Here is a 22,183-nt window from a genome sequence, read left to right as displayed (position 1 = left end):
TAAAATGAACCTAAGGACTGAGTGATCAAACTGACATTCTTAAAGCACGAATTTAACATCTCTTCTGCTCTCCATGTTGCCTCCAAAAAAAGCTACAAGTCATTTAAAGTTATTTTTAATAAAAATAATCAATTTTACTATGGCTCATAAAGAAAAAAAGCTAATACCTACAATCATCTTTTAAATTCCTAATTATAAAATTTGACACATTCTAAATATTTATCATTTCTGGTTGATTAGATGACTTCTGTGGTTCCTTTCTAGCTCTAAATGTAAGCCTTGGGACAACTTGCATACTCAGACACTTAATAAATAAATTCATTTTGAAGCCAAGTGCTGCCACCAAGTGGTGGTGAATTCTTTGAACAAAATACCAAATAGTAAAGCAATGGCAAAAAAATCAGTCCCTGAAATAGTGCAACTGAAATAGCGCAATCTAAAATACACACGATGAATGAAATAAACTAATATGAAAACTGAAATAAAATTTTTTAAATGTTTCCTGTTTACGATCTAAATTATAGATCCTACAAATTTCAAATGAAGTTTTATTCCTGAACTGAAAACTATGAATACTTTAACTTCTATCAGCTGGTGCTTTAATTCTACAATTATCAAAAATTCTCATTCAAATTCTATACTGGGAGAGAGTGCACAATAGAATATATGATTTTAATATCAATCAACAAGCACTTATGACACAACAAAGATGTGAAAGCACTGGGATACAAATAGAAAAACAAGAGAAGCTGGCTCGCAATAATATAATGCTGAGCTAAGCAGGAATAGTGTTCCAGGAATGAGGGGACAGCCAGGGCTAAGGCACAGGAGACAAAATATGAAGTGTGCTCTGGTGTAAGGAATTGCAACTAGGTCAGTAATATCAATCACAATCCCGACATTTAATCACTTCCAAAGTCCTATTAACCAAATCTGCAGAAAAAATAGCTACAATACTGGATGACAGTAAAGACAGTAAGAATTCAAAAAGATTGTGACAGTTGTCACAATACTGAGACAAAACAAGCAAAATGAAACATGTCAATATATCAAGAACCTCTCTGAAAAAACTCCACCCACTTACACAGAATGAAATTAACCGTAATTCGTAGTTTTAAGAGAGTTAAGAGTTGTTGAAAGAGAATCAGAAAGACTATGTATACGCTCTGTGGCTACACAGTCAGCTTAGCTCTTCAGAGTAGCATTCCACAACCCAGACCCCCTAAGGTTTCCTAACCCCAGGTCTAGCCATTTGGTCTACTATGCCATGTAGCTTCTCTAATATAAAATATGGAATGGAATAGAATGGATGTAGATTTTGTTGATGCTGGCACTCCGTCCAGGGATTCAGATCATAACCCATCAATGCGGATTCAACTCTTCTCTTGAAATTTCCACCGAGGTTCAGTCACATTAAATGACCTTATCACTTGTTATTGGGCATAAACTTACACAAGCTAATAGGTTATCTCTGTTATCACTATGACTAGTAGGACCTTTCTCCAACTAACTTAAAACTCTATGATGGCAGCCTTAAAACTGCCCTGCACAAGATTTTGTGATGTGCTGCAGGGTGAAGAGTTTTGCCCCCATGTACTTCTCCATTCCTCGTCACTGAGTATATACAGAGCATGATATAAATGGAATAGATTCTAATGGTGAGTAAGATCCTCCAGATGTTCCTATTCAGAAATGATAAAATCAACCACTGTACAAAACCCCAGAATACAGCAGAACCTCTTAAATAGTGTTAAAACATAGATAACAATGAGACATAGGGGAACAAGATAGTTATCTTAAAGTATTTAGAAAAGGGATGAGATTTGTTCAGCTTGAGATCAAAAGGAAAAACTAGGAGCAACTTTGTAAGAATTAATTCTGATCAACTCAATGCCCAAACACAATTCAGGAAGAGTCAAGATGAAAAACGCTATAAATGCTATGTCCCCTCCTGACATAGAGGTGATTGTCTAAAGATGCAGGAGACCTACGTGTTCAGATAAAGCCAATATATGAATTTGTTTTGCTTGGTTATGTGTATTAACACAAAAGAAAATAGGGTAGGGGAAAACCGGGAGAGTCACTGAAGTATCTATTCAAAAAATGGGTAAGAACACAGAAGGAATGCCAGAAAACGCAGACAAGGACAGCTTTAAAGCTACAGACCAATCTTATTTACTTTAAAATCAAAGTAACCTGTACATTAAGTGACCTGTAATTTCAGGTACAATCCTTTCTGATTATGTGTGTATACAAACACAGATACACACACATATATATAGACATAAAAGCGGTATTAAGTTCAGAATATTTAAAGGCTTGATAGTAATGTCAATTTAAGATACTGTTATGAAATATTTTTAGATCAATGATATCTCTAGGAGATCTAACTTGCAATAACGCTCCAGTCCCTGTAGCATTCATTTGTTTAATATGAAAATATTTGGGGATTTTTTATTTGTAATATGAGTGTCTCTTATTTGTCAGCATACAACAGATAATATGCTTTGCATGTGTAATTCTTGTCTTTTGACCACGTCTTTCTAGGTACAACATGCATGATACATCTACAGAACTGTCAGTCACATTAAAGTCACTGAGGGTGGAAAAGACTAAAGAAAACTAAGTTAATAAGAGGCTAGTGTGAATGATCCAAAGTCATGATTCAGTATATGTCCTTGTTCTTCACTATATGCATATTTTTACGGTCTCCCTAGCATACTTTATGTGAGTATAAACCACTTCTATAAATAGCAAGAGGGCATCCAAGAAATTTTTCTCAATTCCTAAAAACCTAAAAACAAATGCTAACCCATTACTAATGTCTACTGTAAAGATAAATGAATAGCTCAACATACTAGATTATTTCAGGAAGCCATTCATTTTTTACAAATGTGTCTGTATTATATGTTTCCCCAAAAGTATGGTACATGAATAAAATTGGTGTGAATGTACTCTATAATAGATACACAAATACATACATATATATGTAGCTAAGTACTAGAAAGACATATTCAAGCTAAAAATCTAAATTATGAGAAGAGGATTAGTTTTTAAGATAATAAAAAATTATTTGTCATGATATGTAATGAGAATGCACTAGAAGCATTCCTAATAAATGTGGGAATAAAACAAGAATGTCCGCTCTCCTCATCATTATTTGATACAGTTCTAGAAATGTTAGCATTAGCAGTAAGAAAAAGAAATTAAAGGCATAAAAATAAGCAAAGAGGTAACAAAGTCATCACTACTCACTGATAATGACCTTTTCCTTAGAAAATGCTAGGAAGTCATCAAAGAAACTAAATGAAAATAGTAGCCTGAGTTAAGTTAAAGGTTATAATACAGACCGACAAAAATCAACATTTCTATAAAGCAATAAGAAAAATCAAGGGGTAATAGGGAAATCTCATTCAAAATAACTACAAAACATAAAAAAATTGAGAATGAATCTACCAAAGCATGTTCAATACTCATATATTCAATTACAAAATGCTAATTTTTAAAAATGAAGAAGTTAAGGGGGGGGGCCAGGTAGCACAGCGAGTAAGAGCACCGACCCCAGTGTCAGGATGACCTGGAGATCGAATCCAAGCTCAGACACTTAGCACCCATCCAGAAACACCTGGCCATGTAACCTTGAGCAGGTTACTTAACCTCAATTGCTTATAAAAAAAAAAGTTAAATAGGTGGAGAATTATTAAGTTCATGGGCTGCCAATAATATTAATAGACAACAATATCTAAGTCAATTTACAGTTTTCCTGCTATAGGAAACTATTAGGAGTATTTTATAGAACTAGATGAAATAAATTTACAAATCATTTGGAGAAACAAAAAAAAACCCTAAAATATCAAGGGAAATAATGAAAAAGGGAAGAGTAAAGGGGGGACTCATGTTTCCAGGTTTCCAACTGTATTATAAAGCAGTTAATTGTTTGGTACTGGTTAAAAAACAAACAAATCAATGGAGATTATACAATAAGGCATCATATATAATGAAATTCAATAATCCATTTATTTGATGAGCCTAAAAACATAAATTACTTAGGTAATAACTCTCATAACTGATTTAAATAAGACCTGCTAAGAAAGCTCAAACGCAGTCTGGCACAAGTCAGGTCTGCAGCAATATTTTACAATATATTACAAAATAATTTGAAAATGGATACGTGATTTGAATAGTATAGTTTATCAAACCAAAATATCTTTATTTTATTTGTGGTAGCAAAAAATTGGAAACAAAATAGATGCCTACTGATAGAGGAATAAATGGCTAAACAAACTATGCTACACAAAATTGTAATGGAGTATTAGATATAATGAATAGACAGAAGAATGAAAAAGTCCTTACATGAATTTATACAAAGTCAATTACGTAAGCAAAGTCAAGAAAACAATAAACACAATGCTGTAAACACAAAAGATGACAAACATTAATGTTGTAAAGTTATAAAGAACATACTTTGTCCCCAAAAAAGACATGAAGAAGACAGCTTCCCTACTTATTTGCAAAAAGGTATGGAAACCACAGGTCTGTAACACTACATATATTATCAGGCTAATCTTCCCCCCAATATTGATTAGTTTTGCTGATATTTTTTTCCCATTTTTCTTTTTTGGAAATTTCTGTTACAGAAGAAGGAAAAGGGAAGTTTATTTTTAAGAAATTGAAGCAATGTAAAATTAAGAGTTAACAGTAAGTCTTTTTAAAAAACTTTTAAAAATATCTGCTTCTACTAATTTGTTAAATGAGACAATATAAAAAAAAATTCCTAGCACAAGAAAAAAATATATATTGTAATTTAACTGGCAAAGGTGCAACATTTTGAATACAGTTTGAAGACTACCTACTTTGTCATTTAACCCTTACTAAAAAGGCTATATTTATTAAACTCTAAGTTAAAAAAGAATATTAGTCATACATCCATTGTATTCAAAAGAAAAACTATCTATTGTCATGTTTGGAATTTTTTTTTAATGTTTTGAAAAATCTTATTTTTTTTTTTAAATTTTTTTTTTGCTTTTTTGGAGGACAATTGGGGTTACGTGACTTGCCCAAAGTCACATGACTAGTAAATGTGTCAAGTGTCTGAGGCCACATTTGAACTCAGGTCCTCCTGACTCCACGGCCGGTGCCCTATTTACTTCGCCACCTAGCCGCCCCTTATTTTTAAAATTTCACAGTTAATAGTTCACTTATTTCATTTCTTCCTACATTAAAAAAGCAAGCTATACATATTATGCTGTGCACATATAAAAATGACCATTATTTGGCTTAATGAAGATATTGATGAAAGTTTCCTGTAACTCCTGTAATACTTTTTAAATAGACTCTTCTTCAATTTTTAGACTATCATAAAAAACATAATGCTTAGAAGAGTACTAGGCTAAAGCCCAGGTCTGATACTTTACAACCTAGATAAGCTTATAAGATAGTACAATAATATGATATGATAATATATATTGTACTATAGTATATATAACATAATAGGATAGTATAGATAGTATAATAATATAATAATTACTTTAGGTAAGTTAATAAATCTATTTTGGATTCTTTTTCTCCATTTGCAAAACGGGAAGATTTGCCTAGGTAGTAACTTCTAAGACCCTTTCCACCTCCACACCAGCGACCTTATTTCCTGTAGTCCTTAGTTAAAAAATCTAAACTTATGATGACCTGATGCTCTCTATTGCTAAAATATGCTAAATCATTCACAATCTAAAATATTAATGCTCCCTAACATTCTCCCAAAATATAATTTAACAATATGCCCTGATACAAATGAATTATCTTTGATTCACTAGGACCCTCTAGATCAATGCTAATTGTATTTGAAAGGAAAAGAATCTCGGAAGTGAATATGGATATTCTTTTCACACAAACTGTAACAATAAATGAAAAATATTATTACTCGTAATCAGAAAATGCTGAAGAGTATATTAAAAATGTTATTCAGGTATATTTTTCAATTACATTCATTTGAAATTCAGTCACATTCTGGCAGCTTAAAATAGTGGAAAGACCAACAAACAAAGGAAAGGGTTATCCCAACTAATGGTGTGATCTTCCCCAAATCGCTTAACTTCTCCCATATCTCAGTTTTCCTATCATGAGATAAATGCATTAAACTCTGAGCTCTAAGACCTTCTCTGGCCATGAAATTCTGTTTCAACATACAGACTTTATGTAGGTGCAATCTTAAAAGTATTTCATTCAAACTCCATTTGTTTTTTTTTTTTATTTTAAAACTCTACTAAGAGCAAAGAAAAATAAAAAGGAATTTATCGAGAAGGAAAATATCTTTAAAAATCACTGAAGGCCTACAAATCATAACATCTTTTATAATCATCCTTTTAAAAGAATCTCTTGGGGCAGCTAGCTAGGTGACACAGTGAGTAGAGCAAAGGCCCTGAAGTCAGGAGGATCTGAGTTCAAATCCAACTCTAACCCTTAACACTTACTAGCTGTGCTAGCTGTGTGACTTTGGGCAAGTCACTTAACCCCAACTGCCCTGTCTTCCCCCCTCAAAAAAAAAAAAAAAGAATCTCTTGTACACTTAAAGGAGACAGCATGCTGACAGTCAATTTGTTAAACTATTAGGCAGTCTAATTTTCAGAATGCAATCTCAAAGAGAGTCAAGAATTAATCAGTTGTTGAGGGACAAGAAGATTAACTTGGAAATAAGGAAATATCCCCTCTATTTGCTAAAGAATGACATAAAGAAAAATAAAGTCAACAGGTTATAATGACCTTAAAAATACAGCAGAAGTGGTCACTGTGCAATGCCAAAGGATAAACTAAGAGGAAAAGTTTGCAATCTAGGTATAACGCTCAATCCCCTCCCTCAAGAAGAACTGCAGCAATGTACAAAACAAAGCTTGACATTTTTCAGAGAATAAAGTCTCCAGAATGTAGTTCAGTTCTCTATGTCCTCACATCAACAGTAAGATAAAGAAAATTAACCAAGGTTCTTTATTCCGAAAGACCTAGAGAAGCTGGGAAATTCTATAGCTTGAAGAGGAAACAACACTGTCCAACTACATATTCAATCTCTACTAATTAAGCAGCATAGAAGATAACAGGAAATTGATTCCAAAGGGGAAAACTCCTTCGGTAAGACTTACTACAGGACAATAAAGCTTCGGGCAAAAACATTCTTTTGAGGCTATTATTATCTCTCAACTATCAAAGTTCAAGTAAGGGACATGAAAACTGGTGCAAAAAAGGCTAGAGTTTCACTTCATAATAATTTTCCAAAAATCTCTAATTTTTAAAAAATTAAGATGTGCTAACATGATTTGAGGATAATCCATAAAAGTCTCACATTAAAGATTATGATTCTCCAATTTCTATCCCTGATCTTCATTTCCACCACTATAGTGTTACCTCTCAAGGAAAAAGAAGAGAACAAAGTATTCCTATACTCTTTACACAAATGTTAACCTACCTTGGTTTGTACTCAGGTCTTTCTATTTTTTAACCCAAAAGTAGAATATCGATATTAACCACACCCCCTACCCAAAGTTCTACTATTGCCTCTTCAGGATATGAAGGTGAATCCTGGATCAGTGGAGTGCAAACTCTGGTAGGTCTTACTCAACATGGAAAAGCTTCATATGGGTCTGGTGATAGTTTGCATGATAATTATCTGCACACCAGTCCTGCTAAGTTTGAAGAGCTTCATCATGAAGCAAGTTGCTTGGTGATTCATTTTTAAGCCACTGAAATTCTCAAAACATTATCTAACATTATAGTCAGAGAGCAAGCTTTCACAACAGGTAGAAAGCCATGAGAGGGGGGGCCAAGAGTACTACACAATAGAGATCTGGGGTCTTTTTCTATCTGCTCTCCAAATGAGGAAATCAGGAAGAAGGATGGTTTTCATTGAAGTTGGACTGGATGATCACTATGTGGGTGTCTGGGGGCAAGTACTTATTAGCTACTGAACTGGGAAAGCTGAACTTCAATGGGAGATCAGAGCAACCTCTGCTGTGGGCTACAGAAGCCACCACTACCTGCTGTCACCTAAAATTCCACCAGAAAAAGCCTATGGAGACTGCCCAAATCTGGGAGGAAAACGGAAAAGGAAGAAGAAAGAGGCCTGAGTCCTCAAATTGGCAAGGAGGTGAATAAGACAGGAATAAGCGTTTTTCTTAACTTTCTACCACAGAATTCCCTAGAGCTAAGGTTTAATACACACAGACACACATCATGCTATTCCTTCTAAATAATTTGTGGTTATAATTAGCTGAAAAATTTTCTTTTACCACCCCTGAAGAACAGGGAAAGCAAAGGGAATGAACTACATGGGAGATGGCTCAACTATCTGACAAGATTTGCTTAGAAAACTGGAATTCTATCTAGTATTAATTGGGTATAGTATAACATCTCACAATGTACAGAAAGAAAAGTTCCTAATGGATAAATGACTTTAATATAAAAAACCGCAACATAAACAAATTAGAAGAAATTATCTTAATATATAGAGAGAGGGTTTGTGACCAAATTAGGGATAAAGAATATCACAGAAGATAAAATGTATACTTTTGATTAAAAAAAAATAAGTTTCTGAACAAAGGAAACCAATACAACTAAAATTCAACAAGAAGCAACTGGGAAGAAATCTTTGTAAGTCTCGTTTTCATGATATATAAGGAAATAATTCAAACACATAAAATTAAGAGCCATTCCACAAATGATAAATGATTAAAGAACAGATCATTTTCTAAGGAAAAAAAATAATCCATTCTATCAAGAGACATGAAAAAAATGCTCAAAATCACTAATTAGAAAAATGTTGATTTAGAACAACTCTGAGATTCTACTTCACAACCATTAAATTGAGATAGTTGACAAAAAAGCAAAAAAAAAAAAAAAAAGAAAATGACAAATGTCATGGGCTATGGGACAAGAAGCACATTTATGTATGTCTATATAAACTGTGAACTGATCCAACCATGCTGGACAGCAATTAACTGTGCCCAAAAAATTAAACTGTGCATCCATGCCCTTTGGACCCCTGAACCAGCAATACTACTAGTAGGCCTTTATACCAAAGATATCAAAGGAAAAGTACCCTTGTAAATAAAAGTATATATAACAAATCATTTTGTGATGGCAAAACTGGAAACAATGGAGGTATCTTTTTTTTTTTTTTTAAGCAACTGGGGCTAAGTATCTGAGCCTGGGTTCGATCCCAGATCTCCCAACTCTGGAGCTGGTGCTCTTACTCACTGCACCACCTGGCCACCCCTTGGAGGTATCTTTCAACTGGAAATAGATGAATAAATTATGGTAATGGAAGGTATTACTATCAAGAAATGATGACAGAGATGGTTTCAAAGAAACCTGAGAAGACTTGAATAAACTGATGTACAGGGAATAAAATGGCAAGAAGCAGGAGAACAATGTCCTGTGTGCAATAATAACATTGCAAAGAGAAACAACTTTGAATTCTCTCTAAGAAAATGCCCACCATAGCTTCTAAAGATGAAAAATGCAACCCACCTCAAAACAGAGAAGTAGCAGATTCAATGCAGACTGAGACACAGGGTTTTTTGGACATGACCAATTCAGACATCTTATTTATATATATAACTATGTATACGTTACATGAGGTCGTTTTTCCTCAAATGAAGTGGAGGAAGAAGAAAAAAACATTTTTATTAATAAAAATATTATAAGAGATGGCTGGAAGGAAATGGTTCCCTGAAGAAATGCTTAACATTTTTATTCTAATTTTGCCAATAATAATTAAATTGCTAATAATATTAAATAACAGCTAACATTTATATAGTGTTTCAGATATACAAAACATGTGGGGGGGGTGAGAGAGAGAGAGATGACTAATCATCTACAAAAGGTAGGTGCTATCTATTTTACAGATGAGGAAACTGAGGCACAGAAAGGTTAAGTGACCTGGCCAGATTCGTACATGTTGTGTTTAAGACAGGATTTGAACTTGGAATTCTATCTCTAAGTCTGGAATTCTAGTCAGCAACCTGCTACGTTCAATAATTATGTAGCCATAGCACTTCAAAAATTTAAGTTCTGTGAACATGGAAGATCAAGACCATAGAAAAAATATTTGAAAGGGGCACTTAGGTGGTACAGTGAAGAGAGCACCAGCCCTAGAGTCAGGAGAACCTGAGTGCAAATCCGGGCTCAGACACTTGACACTTACTAGCTGTGTGACCTTAGGCACTTAACCCCCATTGCCTCGCCTCCCCCCTCCAAAAGATTTTTTTTTTTTAAGAAAATACATTTGAAATATGTGGTGGGGGCTACAAAACTGTAAATTTTTTTTAAACAATTTGAGCATTATTCCATTCCTAGCTAAATTTCAAACCCAGGCAATATGAGTTTAAACTGGTCAGTACTATACCATCAGTACAACAGAAGTCAAGGCATTTGGCTAAGGTGGATTTTATAGCCTCTGGGGAGTTTATGCCATGTACGGGCCAGCAAAGATCTTAAGTAGCTACTTACTCTTCTAGTGTCTCAAGGAGAATATTAGCTGATGGACAATTCGGGTGTTACAGTCTGTCTCTGGTTAACAATAACACTCCCATTCTGCAGGCTGGATTCAGAAAGGCAGAACAAGAGCTCATTTAGACTGCTTCCACTAGACTGACACTTCAGCAATGTCCTAAAGGTCACAGATGGGACAATGTTGTATCACAAATATATCCATGTAAAAAGAGAAAATACTTTTAGCAGAAAAACTGCCCCATTTCTGTAGCAAGAATTAAAATATTTTAAGTGTAATTAAAATACAAAGCTACCCAATTCTTCACAGTGCCAGTAGTGTACTTATAAGCCAAAAAGTCCAGATTACCTCACCCCACAGATCTGTGTTTGGTAACACCATCAGAAGATTATCTAGAGAAGTTCTCTTAGCATGTGAAAATAAAGAATGTCCCTTGAGGAGATCAATTGGCTAGAACACCGAAAACTCAAACTCACTTCCCTCCTAACTGCCACAAAAAAAAATGAAAGAAAGAAAAAAGATGTCCTATTTTATTGATGCTTTTAGCTTGAACAAAGGAAAGTACAGAGTATACCTAAAAAGAGAGACTTCAATTAGATTATTAAAGTTCAGATAGTGCTGTTTTACTGCCTGTTATTTCAACCCTGGCTTCTTCCTTCAAAATTACAAATCAAATGATTGCTAATTAGGCTATATATTATTTGAATATACTTCAGAATGATTAAAGTTGCAATAGTTTTCTATTCAAGTTTCTTAGAACCTGAACATTTTTAAAATTGTAAGAGATGAAAAGTTCAGTTAATAGTGTAATATGTTTGTTTTGCCTTTTTTCCCCCAGAAGGGAAGATTAAACTTAAAAATCAACAGTTATACTGAATGTATTAGGGTAATAAATTTTAAGTAAGAATTTCCATAAGGATTGAGAATCATAAAGTCTTTATATACTTTAAAAAGTTATTTATGACCGAAAAGGAGTCACTTTAGCTCTTCAAGGTCTCAATTTCCCCATTTCTATTTTTAAAAGGTGAATAGACTTCTTAACCTGGCATCTAGGATCTATGTCTGAGTCCGGGGAGGAAGGTCCTCCTGACTCCAGGGGCCAGTGCTGTATCCACTGCGCCACCTAGCTGCCCCTGATATAACTATGTTTCAACATAATTAAGTTTCCTTTCTAATCTTGTATATTTTATTCTATTCATTTAAAAACATTATTCTGAGAAACTGTCAGTTAGTAAAACAGCACTATCTGAACTTTAATAACCTAACTGAATCTTTATTCAAACAGGTTTCACAAGATGCATCACAACTTTGAATAAGATCTCTTACTAAACAAGCTCCTGGATATCCCAATGTCCTGATGTCTTTCAAAACTCATATATTCAAAATAATTTTGCTACAAAGTGAAAAAAACAGGAAATAACAATTTAGTAAATTATATCTTTAATCCTAACAAGCCAACCATGACAGCTCTATCACATTTAGTATTTGGGAATATTCAGCCCTACAAGTGATTAAGTTGTTGCCAATGCTTTCCTTTATTTTGAAGAAAATCTGAAATATAAATGTAAAAACTTCTTAATAAACAATTCCTAATATGTACATCATTAGCATTCTTCCAACACCTATAAAATATATATATATATAGTCAAGATATATATGATGGTCCATGGCTTTTTATAAAAATATAATAAAACTGGTGGGAGTCTGGGAACTGCAATCTCACGTATAACTCAGAACTTTCACAGCCTGACCAGAAACTTCAATAAACCCCAAAATGGCATCTACTGTTAAGGATCAGCTGATTTTGAATCTCCTAAAGGAAGAACAGATTCCCCAGAACAAGATTGCTGTTGTTGGGGTTGGTGCAGGTAGATGCCATCAGTATCTTAACAAAGGATCTAGCTGATGAACTTGCCTTAGTTGATGTAATAGAAGACAAACTAAAGGAGAGTTGATAGATCTCCAACATGGCAGCCTTTTCCTCAAAACGCCAAAGATTGTTTCTGGCAAAACATGTTCCCATGTGGAGTGGTATGAATCTTGCCAGTGTATCTCCTCAAATAGGAACTGATGCTGATTCAGAGAATTGGAAAGATGTTCATAAACAGGTGGTTGAAAGTGCTTATGAGGTGATCAAGCTGAAAGGCTACACTTCCTGGGCCATTGGCTTGTCTGTGGCAGATCTGGCAGAAAGCATTATGAAGAATCTTAGGAGAGGGCATCCAATTTCCACCATAAGGGCCTATATGGCATTAATGAAGATGTCTTCCTAAGTGTCCCATGTATTTTGGGGCAGAATGGCATTTCAGATGTGGTGAAGGTAAACCTGAATCCAGAGGAGGAGAGCCATTTAAAGAGAGCAGATACAATTTGGGGAATCCAGAAAGAGCTGCAATTTTAAAATCTTTTAAAGTGCTGCCATCAAAAGAACATGACAGTGGTTAAGGGGTTATGTAGGATGAGCTTTTCAAATAAGTCAAATCCTCCCTCTGATTAGTGATTGAACACCAGAAATGTAAAACCTGTGAACACACTCTAGTCTCTTCCTAAAGTTAGAAATGGGGAATAGTACAGTGTGACTACTTGTTTATGTTGTTTGCATAAGATGCTGGATATGACTTGTATATTCTCAGTAGTTGGTGCCAAGCAGAGCCAGTGCCCCACAGGTATATAAACTACCTGCCTTGTATGTAGGTGCTACAGATTCCCGTAGCTCCAGAAGACAACACTCCTGGCTACAAAACACCATTCAGTATCAATTCTTTATTGATGCATTAATAATGACCTTTGTGCTCCCCTCCATTAGGGCTCTACAGCATGGCCCCATGTATCACATTTCCAGAGGACCTGATTTTTGTCTACCTATGTATAGCAATAGTTGTAAATTTCCATATTACATAAGAAGATCTGTATATTATACAACAATGCAACCAATTCCTCAAGTGTCATACCCTAAATACTGAATAAACAACAAATAACTGATTAAAAATTATAAAAAATACAATGGAGCATGTGTGTTATTAATCACAGCAAAATATACATTCAAAAACAGTTTAACAATGAGATTTATTATTTATCTGATCTATAATATATGTTAGTTTATCATACTGAGTCCTTTTATTAAACTAGCTGGGGCAATTCTGCAACTTTCAAAGAAAGAAAACTTGCTTGATATAATTCAAGTTATTCCAGCAAAATAAGATCAAAATGGCAATGTCTGGTGCCTAACTACTCATTACTCTATGTACATGGAATATTTCAAGGATAGAAGTGAGATGCTCATCTGTTCTCTCTCATTTTCACTACCAGGGAGTGCTGTAGGCCACATATTTGACACCTCTGATCTAGGACAACCAATATGAACCACTGACAGTCTTTAGTATTTCTAACTATTAGATTTGCGATTTTTAATAAAAAAAGTTATGCTTTCAATGCCCTCATTATATTTCATTCCTGCACCTTATTCCAATTTTTTCTCTTGATATATTTTATACATTTTTTTCAATCCTTAGGTCCCTAGGATGCAGTATGGAATTTATTCAGGACTAATGAAACTACAAAATAGCATGATATGGATCATCAAAAAAGTGACTGCCATCTCAGGCTGCACTAAAAGAGGCAAAGAATATCGACCAACAAAATTTTAGATTCTACAATATTTTCCTCTAATCAAACTACAACCAAAAGAACTATATTTAATCCAAAGTGCAACATTTTTAGAAGGATACCGATAAGCTGGAAATAGTTCATAGGGGGAGAGCAGGAAACAAGCATATATATAACATCTACTATGTGCTAAGTGCCATTTAAAAATGCTGTATCATTCGATTATCAAAGAAACCCTGTGAAGCTGGTGCTGTTATTATCCCTATTTTACAGTTAAGGAAACTGAAGCAAACAATGGTTAAGTGAATTATGCAGGATCTGAGGGAGGATGTGAACTCAAGTTTTCCTGACTCCAGACTCAGAAGAACTCTATCCACTGTGCCACCAGCTGCCTCATAGGAATACAGCTAGGATGGTGATGGTCCTCAAGTTCATGCCATTAACAGCTGAGAACTGGCTGAAGGAACTGGAAATATTTAGCTTAGAATATAGAAAAATGATAAATATATGAAAGGCTATCATGAAGAATAAGAATCATGTTCCAGATGGCTTTAGAGGGTAGAAGGAAAAGCAATGGATAAAAGCTACAAAGGAGCAAAATTCAGGTTTGCTGTAGAGGAAACTTCCATAACAAAGTTATCTCAAAGTATAGCAGGCTCTCTGGGAGCAAAGGGCTGCCTTCAAGATGACCACAGGTCAAATATATAACTGAGGGGACTCATGGTTAATTATGGGAAGTAGTACTAGGTGACCTGAAGGCACTTCCAATTCCAGAAATTCTGTGATATGTGATCTCCATGATACATTTCATCACTTTTTAAAGTAAAGAGTCTTGATAAACACAAGAATTTTAACCTAATTCAGGCAGTTTTCAAAGTCACAATTTGGCAGTGTCTCTGTAACAAGTGTTTAATAAATGCTTGCTGACCCCACTGGCTGACTCTTTTGGTAGAGAGGTGATGCCCTACAAATGCTGAATGAAAAGTACATTTTCCAGCACAGCCAATGTGTGGATTTGTTTAGCTGATCTATGCTAAGCATCAATAAGGCAATTGTAAAATGCCCATGTGGGAAGAGGAGGCTCAGAGGAAAACACAGATGAGTGAGATAATTTTCAAACATGCTAAATATGTGCTTTAAAAAGCATGCGATGGAATTCTGCAGTTTTATACACAATTCTCTCTCTATATATCTCTTTGTATATAGAAATGTGCATGTGTATAGGTGTTGACAAACACCAATGTTCAAAAAAATTTTAATTTTTAAAAGATTGAGCCATTTATATATACCAAGGAGGTCATTAATAAAAAGAAAGGCTCCATACACACCGAAACACTTGTAGCAGCACTTTTTGCAGTAGCAAAGAACTTGAAAAAAGCAAAGTAAATGTTCATAGGTTGGAGAATAACAAAACAAACAAGGGTATATGAGTATAATGGAAAATTACTGCGCTGTAAAAAAAAGACTAATGTCATGAACATATGCAAAGTATGAAAAGACTTAAATGAAGTGATACAAAGTGATTAAGCAGGCAGAGCCAAGAAAATAATATACCCAATAATTATTGTTTGGTTATGTTCAAGTCTTCATAACTACACCTGGGATTTTCTTGACGAAGACAGAGGCATGATTTACCATTTCTTTCTCTAGCTCATTTTACAGATTGAGGAAACTGAAGCAAACAGGGTTAAGTGACTTGACAAGGGTAACAGCTAGGAAGTATCTGAGGTCAGATTTGAAATCACAAAAATGAATATTCATGACTTCAGGCCCATTCACTATGCCACCTAGCTGCCCTACACAATAACTACAACAAATGTATACATAACTATAACTACAAAACTAGGGAAAATAAATATTGCAAAACTATAAAGAATAAGTTTTCCCCCCCCAAGAGTGATGAGACCCCTACCTCCCAACTCCTTTAGAGGCACAGAAATTTCTTTTCCTGGGTCTTTTTCTCTTTTTCCTCTTTATATTTTTTGAAAAAATTCTTCGTCATAAAGGCTAGCTCTTGAAAGGGGGAAAGATGAAACTGGAAATTAGGTGTTGTAAAAACAAAAAGGTCTATGAAAATTGATTTTTTAAAATGCTAAACTACTGGAAAGAAAAATAGGCCATTATTTCAGGGAGAAATGTGGAACTACTAAAAAATACTGCAAAATTTCCTAAAGGCAACCCAGCCTGCACTCTATTCATCCAAGATCTAATCAATCAACCAATCAACTGGCATTTATTAAGCAAAGTTATACAAGGGCAAAACAACCTTAATGAGTACATAATCTAATGGGGCAGACAACATGCAAACAAACAGCTATGTACAACGGAAGACATTCACAGAATTGGTACAGAGATTAAAGGAAGAGTGGGAAAAAGGTTTCTTGAAGAAGGTGGGACTTTAGCTGAGTATTCCAGGCCATGTAGACAATCAGAAAAATTCCCTTGAGTTAGGAGATGGAATGTCATGCGATCTAGGCAAGAAGGCCATTTTCACAAGACTGCAGATGGCATGAGGATGGGGGGGCAGGGGAAGGGAATAAAGTGTAAGACTAGAAAGATAGATAAGATGGGGCCAGGTTATGATGGGCCAGCTCTACAGACTGCGTGTCTAACTTTTATCAGTCTAAACAATAAGGCATTCTTCACTCTGTTTTCCAAGTTCCTCTTGTCCACTGTTTTCAGTTGTCTAACTCTTTATGACCCCATCTGGGGTTTTCTTGGCAAAGACATTAGAATGGTTTTAGATGAGGAAACTGAGACAAACAGGGTTAAGTGACTTGCCCAGGGTCCCACAGCTAGTAATGTGAGGCCAAATTTGAACTCAGTTCATTCACTCTGGCTGCCCCTTTTCAAGTTCAGATACTTTGAATTTTTGAGCAATTGTTGGTCTCATTTATGGAACTCAGCAATGTTCCAGGACCTTGATGCATCTGCAAACAGAAGCATTTGGAGGGCTATCTATAGGACTTCACATTAGTACTTATGTTTCATTCTATAAGACTGGGCCAAATCTGTCCCTTTTTGGTCTGTTATCCAGGGTGTTACCTATTTCTCACAGATCTGTATCAACTACAGATATGATAAGCATTCTTTTATCCAAATCATCGATAAAATGTTAAACAAACACATGGTCAAGCACTAAGACTTAGTATACTCCACTAAAGACCTCCTTTCCAAGGTGACATCAAACAATGACTATTGCCAGCTATTCAACAAGTTTTGAATTCATCTAAGACATACTATCTCTTAACCCACTCTCTACCATGAGAAATTTTGTCAAATGCTTTATTAGAAATTTAGGGAAACTATACCTACAACATTCGTGTGACTTAACAGTCTAGTAACCCTAACCAAAAACAGAACTAAAATTAGTCTGGAATGAACTATTCTTTATGAAGCCATGCTGAATCTTTTATAATATTGTTTCTTCTCCTAGATTGTCACTAATGGACCTTTGATAAATGTTGTGTGTTTTTTGGGTTTTGGGGGTTTTTTTGTGTTTTTTGGGTTTTTTTTTTTATTCTGTCAGATGTCAAAAGTCAAGCTCACTGACCTAAAGACTGCAAATGCCACTTTTTCTCATTTTGGAAAACTGGCCCATTTGTTCTTTTCTAGTCTGGGGTACCTCTCCTGCTCTATTAATCTCTTTCAAAGATCACTCCCAGTAGTGCTAGATTCAAATCTGCCTGTTTTACAATAGTACCAGGGAGGGTTGCTTCTCTAAGTCTGGTGACAAGGTCAAAGCAACTTGGTGCTCTTCCTTCCCCTTCACTCACCTTACACCTTTCAACTCCTCATAAGCTATCTTCCTTCTTTCCTATCAAAATATTATCCTTAGTAGATAAAACAGAAGCAAAACAAGATGAACTGTTTTCTGTTACCATTATTACTTGTTTCCCCATCCATTCCGAGTTCCAGTGTTTCTCTGATCCTCCTCTTTTAACCTCAATGTAACTCAACTCCCCCCCCTCCCCCGGCCAAAAAAAAAAAAAAAAAAACTTCCATATCCCTTGCTCTTCCCAACAACTCAGATCATACTGAGACTTAGTGCTACTGATACAAATCCTACAGGACCATGCCTTCATCTTTATCCTTTGTCACTTGGCTTTACTTCCATCTTCTGAACACGTAAAAGGCATATTCATACCTCTAGGTACTTTCCACAAAAAGTGTTACCTGCCAGGTCTCTGCCATTTGGCACTTGCGCAGCTGATGTTTTAAAGTGTACGACTTTTATCTTATTAGATTCAGACCCTATTATCCAGGAGAGTTCTCCCTCTCAACCATGTGTCTGTCATCTTTACATTTCCTGAGCCTTCTCTTAAATCACTGATTAAAAAGTTTAAACAGGCCAAAGCCCAAGCATACAACACTGGAAACATCCAACATGACATCAAAGTCTGGGTCTAGTTATTCAACAGGTTTTAATCCATATATATATAATGGTGTTGACATTTATGTAACACTTTAAATATTACGAAACTCTTTACATTTGATCCTCAAACAACCTTGTAAAATGACTGCTATTATCTCTATTATATGGGTGAGGAAACTGAAGCAGACTTGCCCAAAGTCACAGAGCTAATGATTATCTGAGGCAGAATTTGAGTCTTCCTGGCTCCAAGTTTGGCAGTCAAACCAATATGACAGCTCAAATGACATTTCTCCAATTTGTCCAAAAGCAAAGTATGATAAACTCTGGCCAAAATATTTTCTGAAATATTTTTTAATATGGTCCCGAGCTAGTAACCATGTCCAAAAAAAAAAGTTTATCTGGCATAATCTGTTATTGATGAGTCTATACTAACTACTCACAAGTTATTTCTTTAGTAACACATTCTAAAATTTCACCAAAAATCAAAGTTAAGTTTACTGGCTTTATTTTTATAGACCCCATTCTCTTTCCTCTTTGAAAAAGGCAACTTTAGTCACTGTCTCACCTGCTTGGATAGCCCTTTCTTGCATACCAAAATTTTCCAAAGATCATAAACTGCCATACTCTGAAAAGTATATTAATCATTGCAACATACCAAGAGATAGACCAGCTGGGTGCACAGCATTCAGAAAGCTGGTGAGTTTTTTTTACATGTGGGAGGAGATCCCAAGAGGTTCCATCATTCTTGTGCAAGGGTAAGGAGAAAATTAGTTACAGATATACATAGGCATACTGTGGAAAGAACTGATCACACACTCATCCTTTTCAGTCATACACAATAACAAAAAGCCATCTTTTAATAATTGTTGTTGTAATCTTTGGCTCCTAACTCCTTATAAATTTAGGCTCTTCCTTCTCAGAAAGGGCATAATTTATATAATATGTGTGTGTATATAAATATACATGTGTATGTACAATTATATAATAATATATAATATTGGGGCAGCTTAGGTGGTGCAGTAAATAAAGCACCGGCCCTGGAGTCAGGAGGACCTAAGGTCAAATCTGGCCTCAGACACTTACCATAAAAAAACTAGCTATGTGACCTTGGACAAGTCACTTAACTCCAATTGCACACTACATTCCACCCTCCAAAAACCAAAAAAATAAAACAATAATAATAAATGCATATATCATATATCATAATAATGACATATAGGAAGGACATAAGCCTGAGGATACTAAACCATTGCATAAAATCACACAAATCATTTAATATCTAAGATTACCTTTTATCCTTAACTACAATGTGATTCTAGGTGTGAAGTTTCACTATATTTAGGCAAACCCACACTACAAAGATGTTTCCTTAGTTCTGTTTCCACTTCAATTTTATTTCTAGAGATCTAATTATAAAAACAAACCTTATTTGGGGGGAAAAATTAACATATTCAATTTTCTTCTATTCTTTTTCTGTTTACAGCCCTCAGGTACTAGACTCACTAAATTTTTTTTCTCCTGCATCTTCTCAAAGTAATTTAAATAAGCTAAACAGTAAGATGAAATGGTGATAAATGAATCAAGAATGAATAAAGAGCTGAAGAAGGGTAGAACTTTTGCTAAGAAACCAAGCCTTAGGGTACAATCACAAAATCCCTTCTTCTGTCAAAAAAGATCATCTATTAACCTCTTACAGGACACCACTGGCAATCTTTATTGCAGTTCCTCTTAAAGTAGTCTTGAGATCAAATGCTTACATTATAAATTAAACTTTGAGCGTAATTCAAGATAGTAACTCTGAACTAAGATTCTCAGAACATGATTCTCAGTATCTGTAAACAGTTCAATTATAGTGGGTATGATACTGGACTTAGGAGGAAAGAAGACCTGATACCTACTAGCTCTGTGGCTACTGAGAAGTCACTTAACTTCTCTGAACTTCAGTTTCTTCATCTGTAGAATGGGGACAATGCTCAATACTTTCAGGTCTACTAAGATACTCATATAATGATAATGTATGTTAAATGTATTGCAAAAACTTAGAGCTCTATAATTACTATTATGCATAAAACAATTAAAATCGCTTATAAGCTTTGCTGACAAATACATAAAGAAAAAATTGACAGTTACTTGAACATGTACACTTCTCCCCCCCCCAACAAAAGCAATTAAAATTCACCTGAAATCCAAAGAGATCTATCTATAACTATCTATAGATAGACAGATGCTACATAACAATTAGAATTCTTAGAAGGCCTTACCACAGTAAGCAACCTTCCTACAACAGAAAGGTTATTGGAGAAGTATCGAGCTGCATTTTACCACTTATTTTCTCCAGCTTTGTAACCCTGAAAAATCACTTAACTGCTTAGTCTCATTTTCCTCCTCTATAAAACACCTGTCCTATTGACATCACAGGATCAAATGAAAATGCATAAGGCTATAAAGTAAAAAGAATTAACCTCAAGCATGGCTTAATTAAGTGCTATTTACTGTAAACTATTTTCACAGTGTTCAAGAGAAATCACTTTTTCCTTTTAAATTTTCTATTAAGCCAAGTTTTATTTGTTTGCTTTTTTTTAGTTGGGATATATTTTAATTGAATTATCCAGGAATTACACCTTGTTCTCCCAAACCTTATTCCCAATACCTAGTGGTTTGTCTCCATGGCATTTCTTTAACAGAGTAAAATATCAAGAAATTCAATGGTGAATTCTTTGCTATTTGAATTTCAAAAGAACAATTTTTCTTTCCCAATTACATTCCCAAAAAAATGTCAGATATTAAGGTTTGGAAAGACAAAAACACACACATACACACACCATATAATGAAATATGCATACACCCACACATGTATGTGTGTGTGTGTGTGTGTGCAAATATGAAATCATAAAATTTCATTCTAGTCCCACAATAATCTTTTAAGTACTATAGGTATTATTACTGCCATTCCCCCAGCAGAAAGTCCTTGAGAGGTCACTATTTGGCATAATTAATTTTACAGATGAGGAAACTAAGGCTCAAAGAGATTAATGACTTGCCCATAATCACAAAGCTACTTCCAGGTCTTCCCAAATACAAATCAGGCACTCTCTAAACCATAATGCCCATTCACACTGAACTTAGTAGCAAAGCTAAATGCTGCAGACAACCAAAAATACTGACGCTATCAAGGGTACAGCTGAGGAATTAATCTTCCAAGATTTTATTTTTAAGCCAATCTCAAAGCATGGCAAAAACAAACAAAAGCAAACATCTGACCTAGAAAACTTTCTATAATTCAATCAGAGATGACAGCACACAGACAAATTCCTCAGCAAGAAGATAATAGACTGGTAAGCTTCTCGTGGGCTATTATTTCATTAATTTCTTTCTGCAATGTATTTAAGTAACTTAAGATGGAGGTTGCTTTCCACTATATCCCCTACAACACAGACCATACATCTTTAGTCCTCATTTTAAAATCCCAAGTTTTCAGGATTAAAACACTTTGAACAAACTGAAGTATATCCTAAAAAGTGTAATGAATTCCTCCAAAATACCAGCAAGAATTTTACAGGATTTGTGAGGTTGAGATGTAAGAACAAAGAACAAGTGAAAAAGAAGTACATGAAGGACCAGAATCATCTAAAACATCAGGCCTGTATTACTGTCCTAGGCTTATAATAGTTATATGATATAAAGCATTTGAACTCACGTTAAGTCAA

At 34.8% G+C, this 22,183-nt stretch overlaps 1 protein-coding gene and 1 pseudogene across 7 annotated transcripts in view; one reads left to right on the top strand and one right to left on the bottom strand.

The window, feature by feature from the left end:
* The window catches only part of LOC138165094 (zinc finger protein 644-like), a 98,009-nt gene that overhangs the window by 40,419 nt on the left and 35,407 nt on the right, over nt 1–22,183 (bottom strand). The gene's annotated exons all lie outside the window — the stretch shown is intronic.
* LOC138165093 (L-lactate dehydrogenase A chain pseudogene) lies at nt 12,151–13,740 on the top strand (annotated as a pseudogene).

This window comes from Petaurus breviceps, unplaced genomic scaffold (assembly GCF_028583685.1).
Source record: "Petaurus breviceps papuanus isolate PSGF00001 unplaced genomic scaffold, PetGlider_PUasm1.0 207, whole genome shotgun sequence".
NCBI classification, from domain to species: domain Eukaryota; kingdom Metazoa; phylum Chordata; class Mammalia; order Diprotodontia; family Petauridae; genus Petaurus; species Petaurus breviceps.
Note: the sequence above shows the minus strand (reverse complement) of the source record. Positions and strands in the feature narration are given on the sequence as shown.